Below are 25,759 nucleotides of genomic sequence, written 5' to 3' on the forward strand. Positions count from 1 at the left end.
ATACTTTGAGTGCTCTGATAATGATGCTGAGGAGAAAAAATAAGGAGGAAAGAAAAGAGGGAGGGAGGAAGGAAGAGAGAAAAAGGAGGGAGAGAAAGCAGTAAAGAAGACCAAAACATAAACAACAAAAGAAAGAAAGGAAAGGGGAGAGAACCAAGATGGTGGCATAGGTAAACACCTATAGATATTGCCTCTCACAACCACATCAAAATTACAACTAAAGGCAGAACAACTACAACCCAGAACCGCAGGAAAGCTGGCTGAGTGGAAGTTCCACAACTGGAGAGGTGAAGAAAACTCATTGAGACCAGTAAGAGGTGTGGAGGCGCAGAAAGTGCTGGCACCTGGATGTGCTGCTCTTTTAATCGGGAGGGAGATACAAGCTCCCGCTTGCTCTGAACTCCAGTTCCATGAGAGACTCTGGGGACCCAGACACATATGGGGAGAAACTGGACTGTCTGGCATCAGGCCAGAACGCGAGGGCGGCTTTCTCTCAGCGGTGCTCACAGCGATCATTGTTCCTGCAGGGATGTGGAGACCCGGGACCTCTCCAGTGCAGGGCTGACTGGCAGCCATTGCTGTTTGGTCCTCCCTGGTGATTCCCAGAGACCCCGCCCCACCCAATTTACAACCCCACCCAACCTGTGCACATCGGCTTTTGCATATGAATGGCCGGTCCTTTCTCTGCATAAAAACTGTCAAACTGCAGCTGGGTCAGAGATCCCCAGAGCTTCCAAAAGAAGGCCCAAGGCCCGGCAGCAGCAGCCTGCCTTGCTTCACAGCTGGGCCTCATCAGGGCACTTCCAAAGCCCATACATACACTTCCAAAGCCCAGACAAAGATCTCTCTGTAGCTCCTGCTGGGTGGCCTCAGACAGTGGCTGACCTTGCACCTCCTTGGAGATCCAAGAGCTAGTGTACCCAGTGGTCAGTGTGAGACCATACCAGATTACAACTCTTCACATCCATAAGAGACACACTCAAGGGGCAGACTCAGTGAGCACCAAAGCCCCACTGAAGCAAGTCCTGCCCCATAAGGGTGTCTCCTGTGCAACAGATCTTCCAGTGTAGACACAGCTGGTCCTCACAGCCAATTGGCCTGGAGGTCAATTCCTCCCAGTGATACCAATAGCAATCAAGGGTTAACTACAACAAGACTGTGCACACTCCCCACAAAGGGGTGCACCAAGAGCGTCCACCTAAGGTGACTGGGGAGGCTGAGCCTCTGAGCCCTATAGGACGCCTACCACACAAGGCCACTCTATCAACTGAAAGAGACTTAGCAGCTACCCAGTACATAGAAATAAACACAGGGAAGCAGCCAAAATGAGGAGACAAAGAAACAAGTCACAAGTGAAACAAATGGATGAAAGCAAAATACTGGATATAGAGTTCAAAACCAAGGTTATAAGGTTACTCAAGAATCTTCTAGAAACCTCTGAGAAATTTAGTGAGACCTTCAAGGATATGGAAAAGGACCAATCAGAAATTAAGCATACACTGACTGAAATAAAGAATAATATACAGAAACCCAACAGCAGAGCAGACTAGAGGATCCCAAGAATCAAGTCAAAGATTTGAAATACGAAGAAGCAAAAAACACCCAACCAGAAAAACAAAAAGAAAAAAGAATCCAAAAATATGAAGATAGTGTAGGGAGCTTCTGGGACAACTTCAAGCATACCAACATCCGAATTATGGGGGTGCCAGAAGAAGAGAGAGAGCAAGATATTGAAAACCTATTTGAAGAAATAAACAACTCTTCACATGACTGAAAACTCCCCCTACCTGGTGAAAGAAATAGACTTACAAGTTCAGGAAGCACAGAGAACCCCAAACAAGAGGAATCCAAAGAGGACCACACCAAGACACATCATAATTAAAATGCCAAGGGAAAAGACAAAGAGAGAATTTTAAAAGCAGCAAGAGAAAAACAGTTAGTTACCTACAAGGGAGTACCCATATGACTGTCAGCTGATTTCTCAACAGAAACTATGCAGGCCAGACAGGAGTGGCAAGAAATATTCAAAGTGATGAATAGCAAGAACCTACAACCAAGATTACTCTACCCAGCAAAGCTATCATTTAGAATTGAAGGTCAGATAAAGAGCTTCACAGACAAGAAAAAGCTAAAGGAGTTCATCACCACCAAACCAGTATTATATGAAATACTGAAGGGTATTCTCTAAGAAGAGGCGGAAGAAGAAAAAGGAAAAGATAAAAAAAAATTATGAACAACAAAGTGACAACAAATACATATCTATCAACAAGTGAATCTAAAAACCAAATGAATAAAAAACCTGATGAACAGAAAAACTAGTGAATGTAATAGAATCAGGGGCATGGAAAGGAAGCAGACTGACAATTCTTGAGGGGGAAGGGGTTGTGGGGGTGCGGGAAGAGATTGGACAAAGAGCTTACACCTATGGACGAGGTCACTGCTGGCAGGGAGGCCTGGAGTGGGGTGGGAACCTGGTGGAGGGGAGCTATGGGGGAAAAAAAGAGAAACAACTGTAATAATCTGAACAATAAAGATTTAAAAAAAAAAAAAAAAGGAAAGAAGAGAAGAACAGATAGAGTGACTCTAAGCAGGTGACATTTAAGCAGAAAACTGTTTGGGCCATAAAAGGCATGTGAGGGTGGTGGTGGGGAGCAGGGAGTTTGAGCGGTCCAGGCAGAAGAGCATGTGCCAAGGCTCTGGAGGTGGCAGAGAACTTGACATGTCTAAGGAACAGAGGGGAGAAGAGTGACTGAGCCTGTGGACTCCTGGTGAACGGCCGGATCTGGACCACAGGTCCAAACTCCTCCTGGGCCAGGCAGGATGACGAGGCAGCGGGGGGGGGGGGGGGGGGGGGAGGGGGGGCAGGGGGGTGGTATGGCAGCTGGGCAGTCTGCCCCGGAAGGCTGGCCGCCGCTGCTCAGCTCCAGCCAGGTGCTGCCACCTGGACCTGTTGCCAGGTTTGAGCTTTATAAGAGAGTAGGACTATAGATTGTTGTGCGAAATCTCATGTCTTTTGGATGCTGGCTTCAAACGTAAAGACTTAAAAATGACGTTGTAGACTGAACAGAGACCATGTGCTGGGATTGACTCTGCGGCCACCACGCTGGCACTTGCTCTGAGTCTCTGACCCTTGTGGACCAGGGACGTGATCATTTATGGGCTGTTCCAGAGTACAGCACTTGTTATCTCTCGGTCCATCTCCAGAAGAGCTAGGCCAAGTCACAGGAACAATCCTTTGCCGTCTCCATCTGCAAAGCTGGCCAAGGGACTTAATCCAAGTGCAGCCAGAGGAAAAGGGCATGTCTTCCTTAAAAAGCCTTGAATAAAGCAATCCTGTTCAGAGCCTGAAAAGACCAGTGTTTCAGTGAGTGGCAGCTTGTCCAGGCAGGTCTGCGTGGTGACCTCTTACAGGAGGGAGGCAGCTGTTTGAAGGTTCACTGCTCCTGCCCATGGAGGAATCTCCTCAAGCAGAATTAGGCCTGTTTGGTTGCATTCTCCGTTCTGATGCTGCAGAAATTGGTCCTTAGCCTTCTTTTGGGGATTATCAGAAGACCCTCCTGTGTACATCTGGTTCCTCCTGCCTCCGGCATGGAGAGCTGAGGTCCAGCTGAGGGCAGGACTGCACCCAAAGTGTCAGTGAACATGTTGACCCATTTATACTATGAGCTGGTTGTGTCTAGCTGAGTTGCAGAAAGTTAACCAAATCAAGGCTCTTGGTTGCAAGCGACAGAAAGTAAACTCATACTGGGTTAAACAAACAAAAGAAGGTGACAACATGGATGGAAGGTCCTTATGCTAAGTGAAATAAGTTAGAGAAAGACAAATTCTGCATAATCTCACTTAAATGTGGAATCTAAAAAGAAAACTCACAGCAAGAGAGATCAGATTGGTGGTTGCCAGGGCAGGGGGTGGGGGTGGGAGAAATGGGTGAAGAGGGTCAAAAGGTACAGCCTTGCAGTTATAAATAAGTAAGTCCGGGATGCAGTGTGCGGCAGGATGATGGTGGTTTACATAGCTGTGTGGCATACTTGAAAGGCACTAACAGAGCAGACCCTGAAAGTTCTCATGGCAAGGAAAAACAGTCTGTGGCTAAATGAGGTAATGGATGTTAGATACACTTATTATGGAAATAATTTCATAATACATACATATGCATGTCAAGTCTTTGCATTGTACAGCTTAGCTTATACAGTGTTGTAGGCCAATTATATCACAATAAAACTGGAAGAAAATAATGGAAAAAAAAAACACATGCAACAAACAAAAGAAGGAACAGGTTGGCTTATGACACTGAAAAATCAGCCCATCGGTATTTCAGGGGAATGGGAAGAATCTCTGTCCCTTGACCCTGGCTCCCAAACACCATCATACCCATATTCCAGCCAGGAAGATGAGGAATAAGGGATGGCAATTGGTCCACCTCCCAGCTGAGTCAGCCCCTGAAAGAACCCCATGAGGGCCATGTTCCCTGACTTTTGCTTATGTGTCAGTGGCCACACATATTGCAAAGGAGGCACCAAAAAATGATCTTTTAGCCAAGCTCATTTCAGGCCTCAGCGATTTAGGATTTCTGTTAGAGAGGAGGAAGGAGACTGGGCAATGGGAAGGCATCCAGCAGTCTGTGCTGCAGGCTTTGTTTGTTTGCTTTGCTTTTTCTGAAGCCATCATGTATACAGAGTTTAAAGTAAGAGTCACAAAAGTCACATAACCCACAGGCAGGTGTCTTAAATGCATGAGGCAGGCTCAGAAGCAGGTAGGCAATAGGGAGTAGTGGAGACTGGGGCAAACTGGAGAGCTCATACTCATCTCCAGGGGATTGCCAGTCAGACCGGCTGATATTTACCATGTGAGAAAGAGGAGCCCAGTATTATCAGAGCCTCTGAGTTTTCAAGAAAAGTATATATAAACAGTTTTAGATGAATTCTTCTGATTGTTAAATGATGATAATGAATTCTAACTTATTCCCAAAATAACTCTATGGTCCAAATAACACGTAATTATAAGCTGGATCTCACTTGGGGCTTACATTTTTTGTTGTTGTTGTTGCTAGGTATAATTTTATTTTATATAAAAAATGTTTTTGTGATTCCTCAGAGCCCAGGGATTGGTGCTGGTGGTTGGAGGGACCTGCCCCCCACTGGGTTCATTTAATCCTCTGCCCAGGTGCCCTCAGAGCCTAGGCCAGGAAAGCAAGGTGGAAACCAGAGCAGGAGCCTCATTCTCTTGTTGATCCGTTCATTCTGTGATTTCAGGGGTCACATATAAAGTCAGTTTTTCTGGTTCCCGCCGGATCCGCACTGCCAGCTGCAATTGGGTTCGAACAGCTTCATAAATATGTTCAGCATTTTGTACCACCTGCTCCCCAATGGCCAAGATCACATCACCTGGCCACAGACCAGCCCGGTGTGCAGGGGAGTCCAGGATGACTTTATGGATGAGCACACCATGCTGAATATTAGGAAAGCTTGGTTCTCGAAGCTGTAGTTAGCAAGGATGCTGGGAGTCAGGGTCAACATCATCACCCCAATGTAGCGGCGCTGGGACCCACTGGTTCCAAACCAGGAATTCTTCTTTTCCCCACTATGCAGAAACTCTCGAAGGCGATCAGAAGGGATGGCAAAGGAGATTCCAGCTGTGACCTTCATGGTATTCACTCCGATCACCTCCCCATCATCAATAGCTGCATCAGTCTGGATGTATTCCACATTGTTTTGGGGGAGGCCTAGTTCTTTGGCTGGATGCTGAACAGAGCTGACAATGCCGGACGTGATCGTGTTCTGCAGTGCAAAGGGACTTCCCATGGCAACAACAAACTCCCCTTGCCTGACATCAGCTGAGCGTCCCAGGGGCAGTTTGGGGAGAGGTTCCTTGGTCTGAATCCTCAGCGTGGCGATGTCTGCCACCGGATCCACAGTTGTGACCGTGGCTTCATATGTGTCGCCGCTAGGCAGCCTCACACGAACTCGGCGCCGATCAGCCACCACGTGGGCGTTGGTAACAATGAGCCCGTCCGCGGCCACCATGAATCCTGAGCCATTCGAGATAGGGACTTCGCGGCCAGAAAAAGGGTGTCGGCCCAGGATCTCGATATAAATGACAGCAGGTGCGGTCTTCTCCACCATGTCAGCGATGAAGTTGTATTGGCTCTGGGGAGAGGTGGGCGGCGGGCCAAGGACAGAGGCAAAGACGGCCGGGGGACCCCGCCCCCGCCCCACAACAACAGTAGCACTGTCCCCCCCCACCCCCCCAGCCCAGTGCCACAGCCAGCCACGCGCGCGGAGGGGACCCAGGGGTCCCTGAGTCCTCCCGGGTCTGACGATCCGGGGCCCCCGCAGTCAGCCGTGCTCGGGAATCCGAAGTCCCCGATGTCAGACACGTTCGTGGTCCAGGGACCCCCACAGAGAACCGGGCCCGGAGACTGGGGGTCCCATAAGTCACTCGGGCCCGAGGAGTTCCTGATGTCAGCAGTGCCCGGAGGTCAGGGGTCAACAGGGGCGCCTTCCCCCAGCGAAATCCCCCCAAAGCCTGCCACCCCCGAAGGCTCCAGCCTGCACCCCACCCCGCCCTCAGTGCAGCCATCAGCTCCGCCTCTGCGGCCTCCTCGCCCGCCCTTCCGGGGCTTACATTTTTTAAAAGTCAGGCTTATTGAGGAATAATTTACATACAACAAAACCCACCTATTTTAGGTATATAATTCTATGAAATTTTGGATTTCACCAGCTTTTCCATTCATGTCCTTTTTTCCTATTCTAGGATCCAACCCAGGATACCAGATTGTACTTAGTGCTGGGTTATTAGATGCACACTTTTTAAAATAATTTTTTTATTGATTTCAGAAATGAAGGGAAAGGAAGAGAGAGACAGAAACATCAATGACGAGAGAGAATCATTGACTGGCTGCCTCCTGCATGCCCCCTACTGGGGATTGAGCCAGCAACCCAGGCATGTGCCCTTGACAGGAATCAAACCCAGACCCTTCAGTCCCCAGGCGATGCTCTGTTCACAGAGCCAAACCAGCTAGGGCTAGATGAACATTTTAATGGCTCTAGAACAGGGGTGGGCAAACTTTTTGACTCGAGGGCCACAATGGGTTCTTAAACTCAACCGGAGGGCCGGAACAAAAGCATGGATGGAGTGTTTGTGTGAACTAATATAAATTCAAAGTAAAGGAGCGGAGGGGAGAGCAAGAGAACCGGATAGAACAGCCTGATCCGGCCCGCGGGCCTTAGTTTGCCCAAGGCTGCTCTAGAATCAGGGTTCATCTTATAGTCTGTTCTATCTTACAATGATTGCTGGCTGTATTTTTTTCTTAGTGGCCCAATCAAATTGTAGAATGCCTTAGATTTAATGAAATATGTTACTATTATTATTAGTTGATCTCTTTAAGTCTCCACTTCCTCGTCTGTAAAATGGGAACAATGATAGGACTCACCTCATATAGGTTTTGGAGATAGAATGAGAGACTCCTCAGAAAGGGCCTTGCATAGAGCTGGGTGCACACTGAGCGCTTATAGTCAGGGGTTAGTGCTAAACCCAAATATGTGCCCTCTGCACAGTGTGCTCACAGGGACTGGGGAGCACACCTTCCCTTCCCTTTCCCTATGTGGAGGGAAAGTTGCCTGGAGCCCTCATTTCTTAGCAGCTTTTGTTCTCCAAGCAGGAGCCCACAGGAATAATTACCAATTAAAAAAGCAAAATTTCAGGTGACAACATTTGCAGAAGATACTGCAAATCTATATATATAAAACCCTAATATGCAAATAGACTGAACGGCAGAACAACCGAAAAACTGGTTGCTATGACATGCGCTGACCACTGGGGTGAGTGGGGCATGGAACATGGTGGGCTTCAGCAGCAGGCAGCAGAGTGCAGAACATGGCAGGTGTTGGCTGCCATGGGATGGTGGAGCAGGTGAGCAGGGGATCCAGACCAAGGCGAGGCACTGGTCACTGTCATTGGGGTGAGCCTCTGGTGGTTACGGAAAATTTTTTGCTCCCATGCACCGCAGTCCCACCCAGCGCTCACACCTGCTGCCAGCGCCCAGCACTGGCCCTGATCGCTTGGTGCCATCAGCAGGTGCGAGCAGCAGCTGCCGGCCCCAGTCGCCCATCAGGGCTTCTCCATCTCCCCTTGCTCCTGAGGGGTGATTGGGGCAGCAGCCGCTGCTTGTAACTGCTGCTGGCGCCAGCCCCAATCACTCTGTGCCATCAGTGTGTGGGAGCTGCGGCGGCAGGAGCAGGACTGCAGGTAGACAGGGGACCCAGAGGCCATGGTGGGAGGGGCTGGGTGGGGGCATGGAGCATGGGCCTGAGACCCACCCCTGTGCCCACCACAGCCTCATGGCCCACAGTTCCTTTCAAGGTGCATGAATTCATGCACTGGGCCCCTAGTGTTTACTAGTAATAAAAGCCCAGTTGCTGGGAGAGTGAGACAGCTACCTCTTCCGGAAGATCTGAAGCCACATTTTAAGTTTGTCAGTAAATTTGCTTTTCTTAGAACAAGATCTTATTTTTGTCCAAGCTCAGTGTCTGGGGCCAGGCCCCCAGCTCTGTCACCTTTTCTCCTTTGCTTTCACTTTCTGAAACCCATTCACTTGTTGCATGTGCATTTTCAAAATACACCAGCCACATGTTTCGTGTGGACAATTGAGATTGTTATAGAGCAGGGGTGGTGAATGTCCTGCTTGTGGCTGTATAAGGCTCAAGAAATCACTTAGTCTGGCCCTGCCAAGGCATTAGGGGTGAGTTAATTAAATGTTTATCCAAATATAGCAGGCTAATATTTAAAGATGGTAATTTTGTTTGGCCCATGAATGATGGGCTTATAATTATCCAAGTGGGCCTTCGCAGAAAAAAAGATTCCCTACCCCTATTATAGAGATAATATTTAAAAAATAATAAATAAAGTGGCCTGCAACCCCACTGCTCAGAGATTGTCACCATGGACACCAAGTTCTTTTTATCATTCTTTCCCTGATTGTTAAAAAATAATACTCACTGTAAAAGAAATTAGAAAATGTAGAAAAAGCACAGAAGCAAAACACCATCTCTTATCTCACTGTCCGGATTACCAACGTGGAGACGTGTTCTTACCAAAATTTTCAGGCTGATGTTTTCATCTATACTTAAAACTATTGCAAGCCTATGTAGCTGAGAGCCGGTGCTGGGTGGATCAGCAGGATTTAGATTTTTGCTACCACTGCTAACTAGTCATGGGCAACTGTGACTCTGTAGGCCTCAGTTTCTCTATGTGTAAAACCAGGATGTTGTTGTGGAGAACATTGCACCATCCTTGGCACAGAGAGCTTTGAAAAGTGGCCGTCATGAGCAGTGTGTCCATTTCTAATGGCTGCCCGACAATTCCCATGCAAACCTAGTGACTTAAATCAACACGTGGGTGCTACCTCCCATTTATATGCCACTGTTTTTGTGGGTCAGGATTTCAGGCACAGGTTAGCTGGGTCCTCTGTTCAGAGTCTCACAGGTTACAATCCAGGTGTTGGCTGGGGCTGGGGTCTCAACTGGGGTACTGCCAGTGATGTTTTTGGAGCATTTTATAAGTGTTGGGAAATGAAAGCACACAGGCCTGGTGCCAGGTGAATTGGGTTTAAAAATTTAGACCTGCTTAGTTCTTTAAGACTTAGTTCTTCATTGATTTAACCATTTGCTTATAGGTGGATACTTTGATCAGTGCCAATATTTTATGCAAAGCATCTTTACATGCCGGGACACTGAAGGGGAGTGGGTGAGTAGTAGGAAACATTTCTTCTCAAAGTTTACAATTTTCATTGACTAGAATGAGTTCTGACTATTGGAACAGACTTTTGAAAGCAGTATGGCGAGGCTAGCAGGTGGCTCCAGAGCCTAGGCTCTCATTGCTCCTAGAAGACCAAGGTCCTTCCTACAGGACTTCCGAGACAGTCACATATTACCACCCTCTCAGATGAGTAACTTCCAGTCACAGCACACAGCAGAAGGGTAGCTTAACATTAAGAGGTCGTTGTCACTTCGTGTTGAGGAAGTAAATGAAATAGCTCAGCAAATAGCAAAATAAAAAGAAAATACGTGTTCCAGAACAAGCTGTTATATTCACTTGGTATCAATAAAATTCTCCAAAATAACCCAGAAGAACAGGGCAAGTTATAGTTGTGTAAATGATGAAATCTGATATTTGCTGTTTAAATTCAGCAGCCAAGAGAATCTATTTGTAAAGAAGATGAAAAAGAAATGTACACGCATTACTTCCAGACTGCATTACTCTTTGGAAATATACAACCTACCAGTTAGAGTTTGGGTATGATTGTTACCTTTGCCTTCACGTCCACATCATGGTGATAACAGACACACTCATTTCCTGGGTGCGTTCTTCTCCATATAACAGGAAAAACAGTGAACTTTAGTGACAGTAGGCTGAATAGCTAAATGGCCTTCCTTTCTGAGGCAGTTACTTATATTCTGAAAGAGTGTCAGACCTCAAAGAAGAATCCCCTTTGCCACATGGCCATCCTAGAGGGAAAGGGATGAGGAGCCCACCTGGATACCAAGTAGTTCTCTGTCCTGGCTGGATTTTCAGACACATTTAACAGCAGTTTCAAAACCTGAACCTTGGTGCCTCCGTTTCCTGTAAGCAACACTTGGAACTGGCCTGTAATGTAACTGTTGAGCATGTGCTGGTGGTTGTTGGTAACTGTCATATTTGTTAACAGTCTCAGCCCGCCAGCTGCATAGGGAGTTCAGGGGACGGGAGAAGACATCCTCACAGACTTGACTGCTGTGTACCTTTATCTTCATTTGCTTTTCAACGTCCACACTCAGGTGACTCAGTGCCTTTATTTTATTTTTTAAGTAAATCTTTATTGGTCATATTATTATAATTGTTCCTCTTTTTTCCCTCCATAGCTCCCCTCCACCCAGTTCCCACCCCACCCTCTGCCCTTACCCACCCCACTGTCCTCATCCACAGGTGTACGATTTTTGTCTAGTCCAGCCTTGGGCAAACTACAGCCCACGGGCCGAATCCGGCTGTTCTATCCGGTTCTCTTGCTCTCCCCTCCACTCCTTTACTTTGAATTTATATTAGTTTACACAAACACTCCATCCATGCTTTTGTTCCGGCCCTCCTGTCCAGTTTAAGAACCCATTGTGGCCCTCGAGTCAAAAAGTTTGCCCACCCCTGGCTCTTTCCGCACCCCTACACCCCTTTCCCCCCGAGAATTGTCAGTCCACTCCCTTTCTATGCCCCTGATTCTATGATATTCACCAGTTTATTCTGTTCATCAGATTTTTTATTCACTTGATTTTTAGATTCACTTGTTGATAGATATGTATTTGTTGTTCATAATTTTTATCTTTACCTTTTTCTTCTTCTTCCTCTTCTTTTTTTTAAATTTAATAAATCTTTATTGTTCAGATTATTACAATTGTTCCTCTTTCCCCCCCCATAGCTCCCCTCCACCCGATTCCCACCCCACCCTCTGCCCTTACTTCCCCTCCACTGTCCTCATCCATAGGTGTACGCTTTTTGTCCAGTCTCTTCCCGCACCCCCCACACCCCTTTCCCTCCAAGAATTGTCAGTCCACTCCCTTTCTATGCCCCTGATTCTATATTCACCAGTTTATTCTGTTCATCAGATTTTTTATTCACTTGATTTTTAGATTCACTTGTTGATAAACATGTATTTGTTGTTCATAATTTTTATCTTTACCTTTTTCTTCTTCTTCCTCTTCTTAAAGAATACCTTCCGGCATCCTATCTAATAAAAGAGTAATATGCAAATTAACCATCACTCCGCTACACCCACAAGCCATGCCCACAAGCCACACCCACAAGCCAATCAGGAGCGAATATGCAAATAAACCCAACCAAAATGGCTATGGCCACAGAGAGCAGGAGGGAGGCTTGGGTTTCCCCGGCAATGGAGGAAGCCAAGCTTTCCACCTGCCCTTGCTGGCCTAGGCCTCCACTCAAGGCTACAAAGTTTCAATGATAGAAGATACATAAACCCAAACAGAAATGGCAGTAGCCAAGGAACTGGAAGAGCAGGAGGCTTGGGTTGCCCTGGGCGATGGAGGAAGCCAAGCTTTCCGAACACCCTGGCTGGCCCAGGCCTCCACTTAAGACTACATAGTTTCAATTATAGAAGATACATAAATCCCCCAAAAAATGGCTGCTGCCACGGAGCAAGCAGAAGGCTTGGCTCCGCTCCAGGCTACAAAGTTTCAATTGTAGAAGATAAATAAACCCCAGATACCAGGGCCTCCACTTGGGTCGCCAGGGGGCGTGGCCGGCCTGAAAACCACCACAGGCCCCTCCCCCAGGCCGCCTCACACCCCAAGGGAACCCCCACCCTGATCTGGGACACCCTTCAGGGCAAACCAGCTGGCCCCCACCCGTGCACCAGGCCTCTATCCTATCTAATAAAAGAGTAATATGCAGATTGACCATCATTCCAACACACAAGATGGCTGCCCCCATGTGGTCAAAGATCCTGACCCCATGTGGACACAAGATGGCCACCACAAGATGGCCAGCAGGGGAGGGCAGTTGGGAGGGACCAGGCCTGCAGGGGAGGGCAGTTGTGGGCAATCAGGCCAGCAGGGGAGGGCAGTTGGGAGGGACCAGGCCTGCAAAGGAGGGCAGTTGGGCGTGATCAAGCCTGTAGGGGAGGGCAGTTAGGGGTGACCAAGCCAGCAGAGGAGGGAAGTTGGGGGCGACCAGGCCTGCAGGGAAAGGCAGTGGGAGGGACCCAGTCCTTCAGGGGAGGGCAGTTAGGGGTGACTAGACCTGCAGGGGAGGGCAGTTAGGGGCAAAAAGGCTGGCAGGGGAGCAGTTAGGTATCAATCAGGCTGGCAGGGGAGTGGTTAGGGGGTGATCAGGCTGGCAGGCAGAAGTGGTTAGGGGCAATCAGGAAGGCAGGCAGGCGAGCAGTTGGATTGTGAGAGGGATGTCCGACTGCCCGTTTAGGCCCGATCCCACTGGGATCAGGTTTAAACGGGCAGTAGGACATCCCTCCAGGGGTCCCAGATTGGAAAGGGTGCAGGCTGGGCTGAGGGACACCACCCTCCCCCGTGCACGAATTTCGTGCACTGGGCCTCTAGTTTCATATAATACTGGTTTGGTGGTGATAAACTCCTTTAGCTTTTTCTTATCTGTGAAGCTCTTTATCTGCCCTTCAATTCTGATTGATAGCTTTGCTGGGTAGAGTAGTCTTGGTTGTAGGTTCTTGCTATTCATCACTTTGAATATTTCTTGCCACTCCCTTCTGGCCTGCATAGTTTCTGTTGAGAAATCAGCTGACAATAGTATGGGTGCTCCCTTGTAGGTAATTAACTGTTTTTCTCTTGCTGCTTTTAAGATTCTCTCTTTGTCTTTTGCTCTTGGCATTTTAATTATGATGTGTCTTAGCGTGGTCCTCTTTGGATTCCTCTTGTTTGGGGTTCTCTGCGCTTTCTGGACTTGTAAGTCTATTTCTTTCACCAGGTAGGGGAAGTTTTCAGTCATTATTTCTTCAAATAGGTTTTCAGTATCTTGCTCTCTCTCTTCTTCTGGCACCCCATAATTCGGATGTTGGTACGCTTAAGTTTGTCCCAGAGGCTCCTTACACTATCTTCATATTTTTGGATTCTTTTTTCTTTTTGCTTTGCAGGTTGAGTGTTTTTTGCTTCTTTTTATTTCAAATCTTTGACTTGATTCTTGTGGTCATCTAGTCTGCTATTGGGTCTCTGTATAATAGTTTTTATTTCAGTCAGTGTATGTTTAATTTCTAGTTGGTCCTTTTTCATATCCTCGAGGGTCTCGCTAAATTTATCGGCCTTTTCTAGGAAATTCTTGAAAAACCTTATAACCATGGTTTTGAACTCTATATCCAGTCGTTTGCTTTCCTCCATTTCTTTCATTTGTGATCTGTTTCTTTGTCTCCGCATTTTTGTTGTTTCCCTGAGTTGGTGGAGTAGCTTTGTGTGCTAGCTGTCCTATAGGGCCCAGTGGCTCAGCCTCCCCAGTTACCTGAGGTGGACACTCTTGGTGCACCCCTTTGTGGACTGTGTGCACAATCTTGTTGAGTTAAGTCTTGATTGTTGTTGGTATCACTGGGAGGAATTGACCTCCAGGCCAATTGGCTGTAAGAATCAGCTGTGTCTATGCCAGGAGAACTTCTCTGCTGGAGACACCCTTATCGAGCAAGACTTGCTTCAGTGGGGCTTTGGTGTTCACTGAGTCTGCCCCCTGAGTGTGTCCCTTATGGATCTGAGGAGCTGTAATCTGGATGGTCCCACTCTGACCCCTGGGTACACTGGCTCTTGGATCTCCAAGGAGGTGCTAATTTAGCCTCTGCCTGAGGCCACCCAGCAGGAGCTACGGAGAGATCTGCAGATTCCTCTTCTTTGTTTGGGTTTTGGAGGTGCCCAGATGAGGCCCAGCTGTGAAGCAAGGCAGGTTGCTGCTGCCGGGTCTTGGGCCTTCTTTTGGAAGCTCTGGGGCTCTCTGACCCAGCTGCAGTTTGTTAGGTAATTTTAGATTGCAAAGGGCCAGGCTATTCATATGCAAAAGCCTCTGAGCACAGCTTGGGTGGGCGGGGTCTCAGGGAATCCGCAGGGCGGAGCAAACAGCAATGGCTGATCCTCAGCCCTGCCCTAAGAGGCCCCTGGGTCTCAGTGTTCCTCAGTAATCACTGCAAGTACCTCTGAGAGAAAGCCGCCCTCGAGTTCCGCCCAATGCCAGACAGTCCAGTTTCTCCCCATATGAGTCTGACCCAGAACTGGAGTTCAGAGCAGTCGGGAACTTGTGTCTCCCTCCCGATTGAAAAAGACAACCGTGTACTCAGTTGCCAGCCTTTTCCACGTGCGTGTGCCCCCGTACCTCCGCACTTTACTTCCGCACCTCCTCTGAGTCTCAGTGTGTTTTTCTCTTTCCTTCTAGTTGTAGAATTTCCACTCAGCCAGCCTTCCTGTGGTTCTGGATGGTGTCCGTTTTGTCTTTTAGTTGTAGTTTTGAAGTGGTTGTGCGAGGCAGCAATTTCAGGTGTTTACCTATGCCGCCATCTTGGTTTCTCCCCTGAATGTCTTTCTTAGTCTGACTCAGTGCCTTTATTTATTTATTTTTAAAATATATTTCATTGATTTTTCACAGAGAGGAAGGGAGAGGGATAGAGAGCCAGAAACATCGATGAGAGAGAAACATCGATCAGCTGCCTCCTGCACACTCCCTACTGGGGATGTGCCCGCAACCAAGGTACATGCCCTTGACTGGAATCGAACCCGGGACCCTTTAGTCCGCAGGCCGACGTTCCATCCACTGAGCCAAACTGGTCAAGGCCTGACTCAGTGCCTTTAAATCCTTCTCTTTATTACTGTGATTGGGATCGCCAATTTTGCTTCCAACAATGGGAATACCATCCAATTCACGAAGAATGACATGCTTAGCTGAAGAGCCCACATTGCTACCCAGAGTGACCAAAGCTTTTTCAATAATTATCGGATGTTCAGTTGACTCAAGCTGATGAAGCAGTTCCTGAAGTGGCTCAGCATCTAGGACAGGGGTCCTCAAACTTTTTAAACAGGGGGCCAGTTCACTGTCCCTCAGACTGTTGGAGGGCCGGACTATAGTTTAAAAAAACAACTATGAACAAATTCCTATGCACACTGCGGGCCCAGGATGAGTCGGCTGGGCCCCAGTCAGCCTGTAAATGCGATAGCCGGCGTGGCCCGAGGACCAGGCCCACTGCCACCCAGCCCGCATCCAGGTGCTGCCCCTGCCACTGAGGCTGGGGCCCAGCGCAGGTGTTTGCTAAGCAGGTGGGTTCCACAGCCACCTGAGCTGAAGCTGAACCCTAAATTATTGAATATTTAATTTTCTCAACTATAAGTGAAATAAAAAAGACTTGCCTGGCAGAATTGCTGTTAGGGCTAAAGGGAATAATATAGCCAAAGTCGCTGGCGTGTGTTAAATAAGTGTATTATGCAGGTGCAGAAACTGAGGCCCTGAGCCCTAGAGAGAGGTGCTCAGGGAGGGTATCCAGTCCCCACACCTCCAAATTCACCATAGCCTTTGATTTGTCACTTCCTCGGCAAGTCACACCTGTGCCCTTCCCCTTCTCCAGCACAGCACCTGCATCCACCCAGGTTGGCTCTGACAGGTGGGAGATCCTTGTTTTTGTTACTGTTTCCCCCTAGTTTTGTTACTGTTTCAGTTTGTATGAACAGAACAGCAGGGAAGGCAGAGAATGTGCTGGGCTTCTTCCTCCTTATCCCTCTGCCACGTGGGGCCTCAGGTCAAGCAAGGCCGCTGGTGCTGTTATCTTTTCTGCTGGAGGCGGTAGATGCAGGCCCAGGTCTGGACTAGGACTCTAACTGGTTCTCTCCACCCTGATTTTCTGGCTCCAGAGACTGGAGCCTCCGGGTTTAAATGCAACTCACTGACTCCAATGCATTTGCCCTTTGGAGCAGGAGGCCAAGGATCCTGGGCTTTCAAGCCCAATTGCAGACATAACTTTGAAGGTGTGTCACTGTGCAGTCACCTGGCTGTGACCCTACTTGGCAGCCAGCTCAGGTTCTGCGGGCCATGGAGGGAGGATGACAAATGCCAGCCTTGTCCACCACCAGCTTGCACATCTGCTAATTAAAGGCTCAGCCTGTTTGGGGGAGATGCTGGGGGCACAAGGACCTTCCAGTGGCTTCCTTTTGCTCTATTCTATATTTAACAAGAGTCTAATCATTGGAGTCAGACTGCTTGCAATCAGAGACTGATTTTCTTCTATCCTGTACTGATCGAGTGACCCTTGCCAAGACACTTAACCTTCCAGGCCTCAGTTTCCTAATCGGCAGAGCAGACCAATCCGATGGTCGTACCTTCCTAATAGGGTTGTCCTGAGGATGAAATGAGAGAAAACTTTTAAGCCGGGTGGGTGGTACACACCCAGTAAGTGTCAGCTGTTAGCGGTCGGATGGTAGGCCCCTGGCTAGGATGGCCCCATCCACCTCGCTGACTTCATTTCTTCGCCTCCTCAACTGCTGCAGCCACATTGGCCCTGTTGCCCTTCCGGATGCACAACAGACGTGTGCCCTCTTGGGCTCCTTCTGCGAGATGTTCCCCGGGTCTTTGCAAGGCAGGTCAGAGGTTACCTCTTCCAGGAGGCTCCTGACCACCCCTTGCCCTGCCACTTTCTCTCTTGTGATCCTGTTTTATTTTATTTTTATTTCTCTCATCACACACTTGAAATTATTTGATGTATTTCTCTCTCTGCTTGTGCATTTTCTGATCCACCCCAGCAAAGTAAATCTCGATTTTTAGGAAACCTATCTGTTTAGGAAACCCTGAGTACCTAAAATAGCACTGGCATGCAGTGAGTGGTCAATAAATGACTACATAGTGAATGATAAGCTGCATGGAAGTTGGCTTAAGTCCTACAGTAAGGACTGGTGCTGGTGGAGCGGCTAGTACTTGCCTGGCGTTCTGAGCATACTTTTCTGCTCTTAATTCCACAACAGCCCTCCACGGTAGGTAACCTGTGGACTTGGTCCCACGGATGAGGTGACAGCTCAGAGAGCTTAATAACTTCTCCAAGGTCACACAGCTAATGAGCAACAGTGGCTCAAAAAGGCTCAAGTCTGGGGGGTCCTGGTGCTTCCTTGGCCCTCATAGGAATGAGGTCCTGGAGCTTTGAAGGAAGCAGAGAAGAGAGTGTGTAGATCCCCATGAGAATGACGGCGCTGATGCATCTTGTTTAACCTGTTAACTGCCACGAGTCCAAAACGGAAACCATCCCCACATGCCACGATGTTTTGAATTTAACTGCATCTATAGAAGCTTATGCATACAAAGGGTTAAAGCACACCTTTAGTTGTTACTGATCATATTAACATCCTAAATTGAGTGTGAGCCTTCAGCCTTGTCCCCTCCCCAATGCAGAGGTGCAGGGTAGGAAGGATGGACATTTACAATTTTTATTTATTTTTAAAAAATATTTTTATTGGTTTCAGAGAGGAAGGGAGAGGGAGAGAGATAGAAACATCAATGATGAGAGAGAATCATTGATCAGCTGCCTCCTGCAAGCCCCCCAGTAGGGATCGAGCCACAACCCAGGCATGTGCCCTGAGCAAGAATCGAACCATGACCTTCTCATTCATGTTATTGCTCAACCACTGAACCACACCAGTGGGACAAAACTTTTATTTATCAATTGATTTTTTTTTTTACAAAGAGAGAGGGAGAGAGAGAAACATCAATTTGTTCCACTTATTTATGCATTCATTGGTGGGATTGAATCCACAACCTTGGTGTGTTGGGATGATGTTCTAACCAACTGAGCTACTGGCCAGGGCTGGTAGGTTGGATATTTCTGTCCCATTTCACAGGCAGGAAAACTGGGGCTCTGGGTCAACCATCTATCTGTGTGTGGGATGTCCCCTTGAGAAAGGTCTTGGCTGAGACCCTACTCCTCTGAGATACCTGCCTGGACTAGTCTCAGTGAGCTGTTCCTCCTAATGTCACACTGCCCGCATGTCCCCCACCCTAGCACTTGCCCCAGCATGTCGCAGTTGCTCATCGCATTGCCTCTCTCTCCTGTTAGATCGGTGCTGTCCCAAGCAGAGGCCACTAGGCCAGGGGCAGTTTTCCTCCCTCCCTCAGGGGACATTTGGCAATGTCTGGAGACATTTGTGTTGTCACAGTGGAGGATGGGGATGCTGGGTACGTGCCAGCCAAGCAGGGGTCTGACTGTGTCTGTCTGGGTTTGCTAATCATTGCACATGCAACACTGAGCAGAGGTTTGACACAGACTGGGTGCTGCAGGCAGGGTCCACACACCCAGGAGCTGGTCTGGTAGGACCCTAAGCACCCACTGGTGAGCCCACAGTTCTCCCCCCAAGACCAGTATATAAGGCAGCTGCCAGGGAGAGCTTTTTCCTTCTGGGAGATGCCCAGTTGTCCCCTGACTCCCTGACCAGGCCCCCGGGTCTGGGTCTTCCTGCTGAGCCTCCTCCCACTCTCCCTTGGCCGAGAGTGATCATGGGTGAGTCACGTACTCCCTTGTTTGGAGCTTCTCCACTTGCAGCCTGCCCTTCATGGTCCTCAGCAGCAGTGAGGTGCAGGCAGATTTAAAATCTAGTTGTGTGAGCCAGGACTCTACCGGACATACTAGTAAAGGCAGACAAAGGCAAGCAGTCGCAGGCTTTCTGTGACTTTAATTATCCTGAGCGCATGGCTTGTTTGACCCCAGAGGAAAGCGGGACGAGCTCCAGAACGCATATTTGGAAACCTCCATCCTGTCCTGACAATGGGTTTCTGAGAATAGGATGAATTCTTCATCATTACACAACAGAGATGATTGAGCAAGTGTCCGCCACGGCCAGCCCCAGCTGGATTCGACCACAGTCCATCCCTGAGATTCAAAACAGCCCTTGAAAGGTTTATGGACTGGCTGGGCATGGCTTTGAGGGCAGGATCTGTTCTAGGTGGCACTGAGAGAGGATGTCCAGAGGGATGTATTTTAATCATGAACCTGGCCTCTGATTCCCCAGGTAGCTATGCAATTGTCAACACCGAGCACCCTGGCTGAGAAATTGGAATTTACAGACACCAACTAGCTTGTTTTAGTGTAAAGGTTCCTGGAATCCCCGCCCCCCCCCCCCCCCCCGCCCTTAAAAAAATATGGTTGTGCCCTAGCTGGTTTGGCTCAGTGGATAGAATATCGGCCTGCAGACTGAAGGGTCCCGGGTTTGATTCCGGTCAAGGGCACATGCCTGTGTTGCGGGCTTGATCCACAGTAGGGAGCGTGCAGGAAGCAGCCAATTAATGATTCTCTCTCATCATTGATGTTTCTATCTCTCTCTCCCTCTCCCTTCCTCTCTGAAATCAATAAAAAAGTATTAAAAAAATATGGTTGTGAGAGTAACAGGCATATTGTACTCAAATTGCAAAATGTAGGAAAACACAAAGAAAAAAACAAAACCCAGAATCCCATCAGGCAGTGATTATCACTGCCCACATTCTCTCCTTCAGCTTCTTTTGTTGTACTTAAAATTTAGTGTGTGTGGTATTTTACAGTATTGCTATCAAACAGTCCTTGCCATTTTAAATCTTTTTTTTTTCTTTATATCTAGAACATTTTGTTGTCTCATTCAGTATTCAACATCACGGTAACTGATTGCATAGCCCTTCACTTTCCTAAGCAGACCAGCTTCTTGAAACAATTCTCCATTGTTGAATATTTAGGCCAATTCCAGCTTTCTGCTCTTGTAAAGAACTCTACAGTGGATGTCCTTGTACATAAGTCTTTGCACACATCTCTATTTATTTCCTTAGGGTGAATTCCTAGAAGTAAAATGACTGGTGTGATGGGTCACACATACTAAGACATTTGGTAAGTACTGTCGTCGTAGTCTGCAAAGTCTATGACAAATAACGTTTCCGACGGAATGTGCGTGTCTTCTCTCCCGTGCCCTCCCACCTCTCCAGTCCTGGCACCGACCAATTGAAACACAGAAAAACAAGCAAACAAGTAAGTCATTCTCGCTCCTAGAGAAAAGCACTCTGGCGTTTGGTGCGTGTTTTTTCCGGATTGCTTTCTGTGCACGTGTACTCAAGTACGTGTGTGTTTTTGTAGAACTAGAATGCTGTGTACATACACATTGCTTTGTGCCCTGATCTTTAAATTGACTGCATGCTGGCATCTTCTGTGAAGCATCGTTCTTCTCCGCGGCTCCATCCTGTTCCGTCGAATGTCTGTGCTGGAGTAGACCTCCCGGACTTCTTAACGCCAGACTCCTTAACCCTGAGCATAGGGGCTGCTTCCAACTTCTCCCCTATAAACGGCATGGGAACACATCTCCTTCCTTATACACAGTTCCTAAAGAATTCCTTCCAAATGAAGGTGCTGGAACAAAACCACACATTTCTAAGGAGTTTAATATGTGTTACAAGATTCGGAAAAGCAGAGTCCTTTATGTCCCCCAGTAGTCTGTGGGTTGCGATCTCTTCCCATCTTGCTGATGCCGTGTTTCCGTTCTTTTTAATACTGCTGCTCTGAAAGGCATGAGAAGTGCTCTCACTGTAGTTTTCACTTCAGTTGGTTTGATTACTGATGATTTAAGCATTTGTCCCCAGTGGGCTGCCCATTGGCGTCTCCACCGCGGTGACTTGTCTCTCACTTTTCTGCATTGCTCTGGGTGAGCTCTGTATGTTTTAAGAGTCTTAATACGTTGTCATCAATGTTGGAAATTTCTTTCCTAGTTGTCTTTTGTCTTTTAATTGAATCAGTTGTGGGTGTCGATGTACAGGAATTTTTCATGTTCATGTTCAACCATGTCTTTTCCTTTGTGATATCTGCCCTCACAAGCTTAGAAAGGCCTTTGGGGGGCATGATCTGGGGGCTCATTGCTGCCATGGACAGCTGGACAGATGTCCAGTGAACTCAATGGCACTGCATGTGTAGGGTGGACAAAGTGCCCTTTCAGCTTTGGAGGGGCTGTGACAGCCACTGGGCAGTGCACTCTAGGTGGCCAAGAGCCCTCTGTCTTCTCCTGATTTTTATTCTTAACTAGTTACACAGCAGAGAGAGCCCTGGGCAGGGACTCAGGACTGTGACTTTGGCCCCACTGTGCACTCACAGTGGAGCCTCAGTTTCCTCATTTATAAAGTGAAGGAATGATGAGGATCTTCCCCTTTCACCCCTACCTGCTCATGACCTATGACCTTAAATAGGGCCCTAAAAATCACTCCCTATTGAATCCTTTCTAGGCACATAAGACCAGACACTCCAAAGAAAAACAAAAAGACTCATCCATATAAACATTAAAAATTCTAGGACGTCAGAAAACACCACAAGTACAATTAAAAGACAAAGAATAAACTAGGAAAAATACTTTAAGCAATTAACTCATTAAACCTCCCCATCCAGTCAAGGGACAGATAATTCCTGCACATCCTCCCTCAGAGGGCTGGGGTGGGAAAGGAGGCGAAGGTACTGAGCAAGGGCCCAGGGAGGTGCTCAGACCAGGCTTTTTATCCTCTGAATGAGAGAGTGAGTGAGTGAATGAATGAATGAATGAATGGAGGCTAAGCCTGCGTCCTAGGTGGTGGGGGCCTTCCTTTAAACTAGGAAGCAGTACCTGACCCAGGAAAAGAAGTGGTTTCGTTGTTTACTGTGGCGTGTTCACTGCAGAGCCTCCCCCTTCCTCTGAGCTCATCTGGAAAATGGGCTGAGAAATGTTGACTCTCCTGCCTCCTGCCCGCTCCCTCTGAAGGGGGTCAGTGGGATGAATCAGAGCATAGGTATTTTGGCTGAGCCATTGTTTTGACAATAGGAAGGTTAAACAGACAGTTTATTTATTTTATTCTCATCTTTGCACCCGCATCTCCAGAAGAGCTTTGTTCCTAGGTGCAGACAAGAAAGGAACTTTGTGCAAAGTCAGAAACTGGTCATGAGAAGGAAACGAGGGTTTCTTTGTGGTGGGAGAAAATGCAGGCATCTTTGAGCTTTTATTTTTTCATAGGATTTCATGTCACTTTACACTGGTTCTTCTCTGCTCTGAGTGGCCTGAAATGTCTGTTGGACTCAAGTTGCAGCATGAAAGATTGGGTTAGACATCAAGAGGGACTTCCTGGTTAATGAGCTTGTATAGGCAGAGGAAGGGAGTGAAAGAGGACAGTCCTACAAACTCCTTCCCTGTGAGTAAGAGGTAGTTTGCTGGAGACACGAGTGCCTTCAGAAGAAACCCTCGTGCCACGTTCTCAGAGGTCTGGGAAGCTGCGATGGAAGCAAAGCACAGCCTAACAGAAGGATCCTGAGAGAAGATGTTATACTTCCCTCAAATTTCACAGGTGGAGACACTGAGGCAGGATCACACAACAAATATTTACCCAGAACTTCCTGTGTGCCAGGTCTGTTCTGAGCACTGGGCAGACAGCAGTGAGACAGATGGCTAGCAAACAAGGTCATGAACATAGAATGAAATGTCAGGGGGCATTGGGCTGGGTTGGGACAGGAAATGCTGGGGGAGAGAGTGGGAGGTGCCTTTGAGGTAGGGTCATGAATGATGCAGTGACTCACCAGGGTCACATGAGATACACTCAGAGTCTGATTTCCTGACCCCTAGTCAAGGGTTCCTCCAGGGTGTTTTGGTTGCAAGTAACAGAAAACCCAATTCAAAAAGGCTTATGCCAAAAGAAGGGTTATTGGCTGAAAATTCTGACGTTAGATCCTATTTTAGGATTGTTTTGATGCAGGTTCTCAAGCCCTGCCCTCTCTCCACGTGCCTGCCTCTTCCATGGGGGTTTAAATTCTCAGGCTCCCAGCAAGACGACCACCCAGATCTCCAGGCCCCCACCCTCTGGGAGTCCAGCTCAGCAGGATAGAGCTGCTCCTTACCCAGAAACTTGAACAAAAGCCCTAGGCCTGACTCCCTGGCCAAGTTTGGGGCATGGCCCCATTTCTGAACTAATCACAGTGGCTTAGGGGATATCCAGCACCTATGGCCAGGTGGGGGAGGCCCATCCTGGAGCGCTGGGCTGGGAGAAGGGAGGGGACACTCCCAGGTGAATTCTGAGCATTGTTGGCAGAAGAAGGAATATGGATTCAGGCTGGCCCAAACCCAGCCATGACAATAACATCTCCCCACTTCTCCGTGCTCTGTCCCCATCAGCCCCTCCCCCAGGCTTTACTGGGCACCTTCTGTGAGTTTCCATCTCTGTTTCCCACAGAGCAAAGCCTTCAAGATTGAAGAGTTTGCTTCTAATCCTCAAGGATCTTATAATCTTCTCAAAGAAACAAATCCTTAGCCCTTATTTTCATTCTGTCTTTTTGTGGTTTGCTAATGACATGAATTTTCTGTCCACAAAAGGAAGGATGTCCGTGGGCTGGAGGAGTCCAGGCGGGCGCCCAGTGTCTGTCAAAGGGTGGGCTGTATCAGGAAGGTTGACGGAGTAAATGGGACCGGGCACGCAGGCTGCCTGCCATGTGATTATGGCTTTTCGGGATACATGTTTAGAATTTGTATAGTTCTTGTACCACGGGTGGTTTCCAAGATTATAAGGTAGGATAAGGCAAGAGTGTAATTTAGAAGTCAGGTATTTATTCCAAATTTGTCTTAGAAACAAATATATTCTTAACTTATCAGACTCGGGTAATACTGATGGGGATGAAGCTAAAATGAAAAAATAAAAAGAAGGGGCTCTCTGCTTCTGTTCGTCAGACAACCGCTCTTCCTGCGCAGTGCCAGCCACAACCCTGGGACACGATGGTGAAGGTCGGAGTGAACGAATTTGGCCGCATTGGGCGCCAGGCCACCAGGCCTGCTTTTAACTCTGGCAGAGAGGATATTATCTCCATCAACGACCCCTTCATTGACCTCAACTACATGGTCTACATGTTCCAGTATGATTCTATTCATGGCAAGTTCGAAGGCACAGTCAAGGCAGAGAACAAGAAGCTTGTCATCAATGGAAAGACCATCTCCATCTTCCAGGAGCGAGATCCCACCAACATCAAATGGGGTGATGCTGGTGCTGAGTATGTTGTGGAGTTCACCGGTGTCTTCACTACCATGGAGAAGGCTGGGGCTCACTTGAAGAGTGGAGCCAAGAGGGTCCTTATCTCTGTGCCTTCTGCCAATGCCCCCCATGTTTGTGATGGGTGTGAACCATGACAAGTATGACAACTCCCTCAAGATTGTCAGCAATGCCTCCTGCACCACCAATGCTTGGCCCCCCTGGCCAAGGTCATCCATGACAACTTAGCATCGAGGAGGGGCTCATGACCATAGTCCATGCCATCACTGCCACTGAGAAGACCGTGGATGGCCCCTCTGGGAAACTGTGGCGTGATGGCCAAGGGGCTGCTCAGAACATCATCCTTGCTTCTACTGGCACTGCCAAGGTTGTGGGCAAGGCCACCCTGAGCTGAATGGGAAGCTCACTGGCATGGCCTTCTGTGTCCCTGCTCCTGATGTGTTGGTTGTGGATCTGACCTGCTGCCTGGAGAACGCTGCCAAATACGATGACATCAAGAAGGTAGTGAAGCAGGCATCAGAGGGCCCCCTCAAGGGCATCCTGGGCTATACTGAGGACCAGGTTGTCTCCTGAGACTTTAACAGTGACACCCACTTCTCCACCTTTGATGCTGGGGCTGGCATTGCCCTCAATGATCACTTTGTCAAACTCATTTCCTGGTCTGACAATGAATTTGGTTACAGCAACAGGGTGGCCACATGGCCTCCAATGAGTAAGAACCCCCTGGACCACCAGCCCCAGCTGGTGGAAGAAGAGGAAGAGAGGCCCTCAGCTTCTGGGGAAGTCCTTGCCCCAAATTGATCCCCCAACACACTGAGAATCTCCTGACCTCCACAGTTTCCATCCCACACCCCCTGAAGAAGGGGAGGGGCTTTGGGAACCCTATCTTGTCATGTACTATCAAAGTTCACTGTATGCAGCCAAAAAATCCTATCTAATAAAAGAGTAATATGCAGATTGACCATCACTCCAACACACAAGATGGCTGCCCCCATGTGGTCAAAGATTCTGCCCCCATGTGGACACAAGATGGCCACCACAAGATGGCCAGCAGGGGAGGGCAGTTGGGAGGGACCAGGCCTATAAGGGAGGGCAGTTGTGAGCAATCAGGCCAGCAGGGGAGGGCAGTTAGAGGTGACTAGGCCTGCAGGGGAGGGCATTTAGGGGCAAACAGGCTGGCAGGGGAGCAGTTAGGCATCCATCAGGCTGGCAGGGGAGTGGTTAGGGGGTGATCAGGCTGGCAGGCAGAAGCGGTTAG

The 25,759-nt window shown here is 48.3% G+C and overlaps 3 pseudogenes across 3 annotated transcripts; 1 reads left to right on the top strand and 2 right to left on the bottom strand.

The window, feature by feature from the left end:
- Window positions 1–5,054: 5,054 nt before the first annotated feature.
- On the bottom strand, window positions 5,055–6,579 carry LOC308256389 (serine protease HTRA2, mitochondrial-like; annotated as a pseudogene). The gene has a single exon. The product of its transcript is annotated as a serine protease HTRA2, mitochondrial-like (transcript).
- A 3,926-nt stretch (window positions 6,580–10,505) lies between these two features.
- LOC308256613 (armadillo repeat-containing protein 10-like) lies at window positions 10,506–16,039 on the bottom strand (annotated as a pseudogene). The gene is made up of 4 exons: window positions 16,025–16,039; window positions 15,638–15,760; window positions 15,325–15,596; window positions 10,506–10,826 (listed from the first exon to the last, which is right to left on the bottom strand). The product of its transcript is annotated as an armadillo repeat-containing protein 10-like (transcript).
- Window positions 16,040–24,230: 8,191 nt separating this feature from the next.
- Window positions 24,231–25,302, top strand: LOC308256614 (glyceraldehyde-3-phosphate dehydrogenase-like; annotated as a pseudogene). The gene has a single exon. The product of its transcript is annotated as a glyceraldehyde-3-phosphate dehydrogenase-like (transcript).
- The last annotated feature ends 457 nt before the right edge of the window (window positions 25,303–25,759 follow it).

Source organism: Plecotus auritus, assembly GCF_963455305.1.
Source record: "Plecotus auritus genome assembly, chromosome: 8".
Classification (NCBI taxonomy): domain Eukaryota; kingdom Metazoa; phylum Chordata; class Mammalia; order Chiroptera; family Vespertilionidae; genus Plecotus; species Plecotus auritus.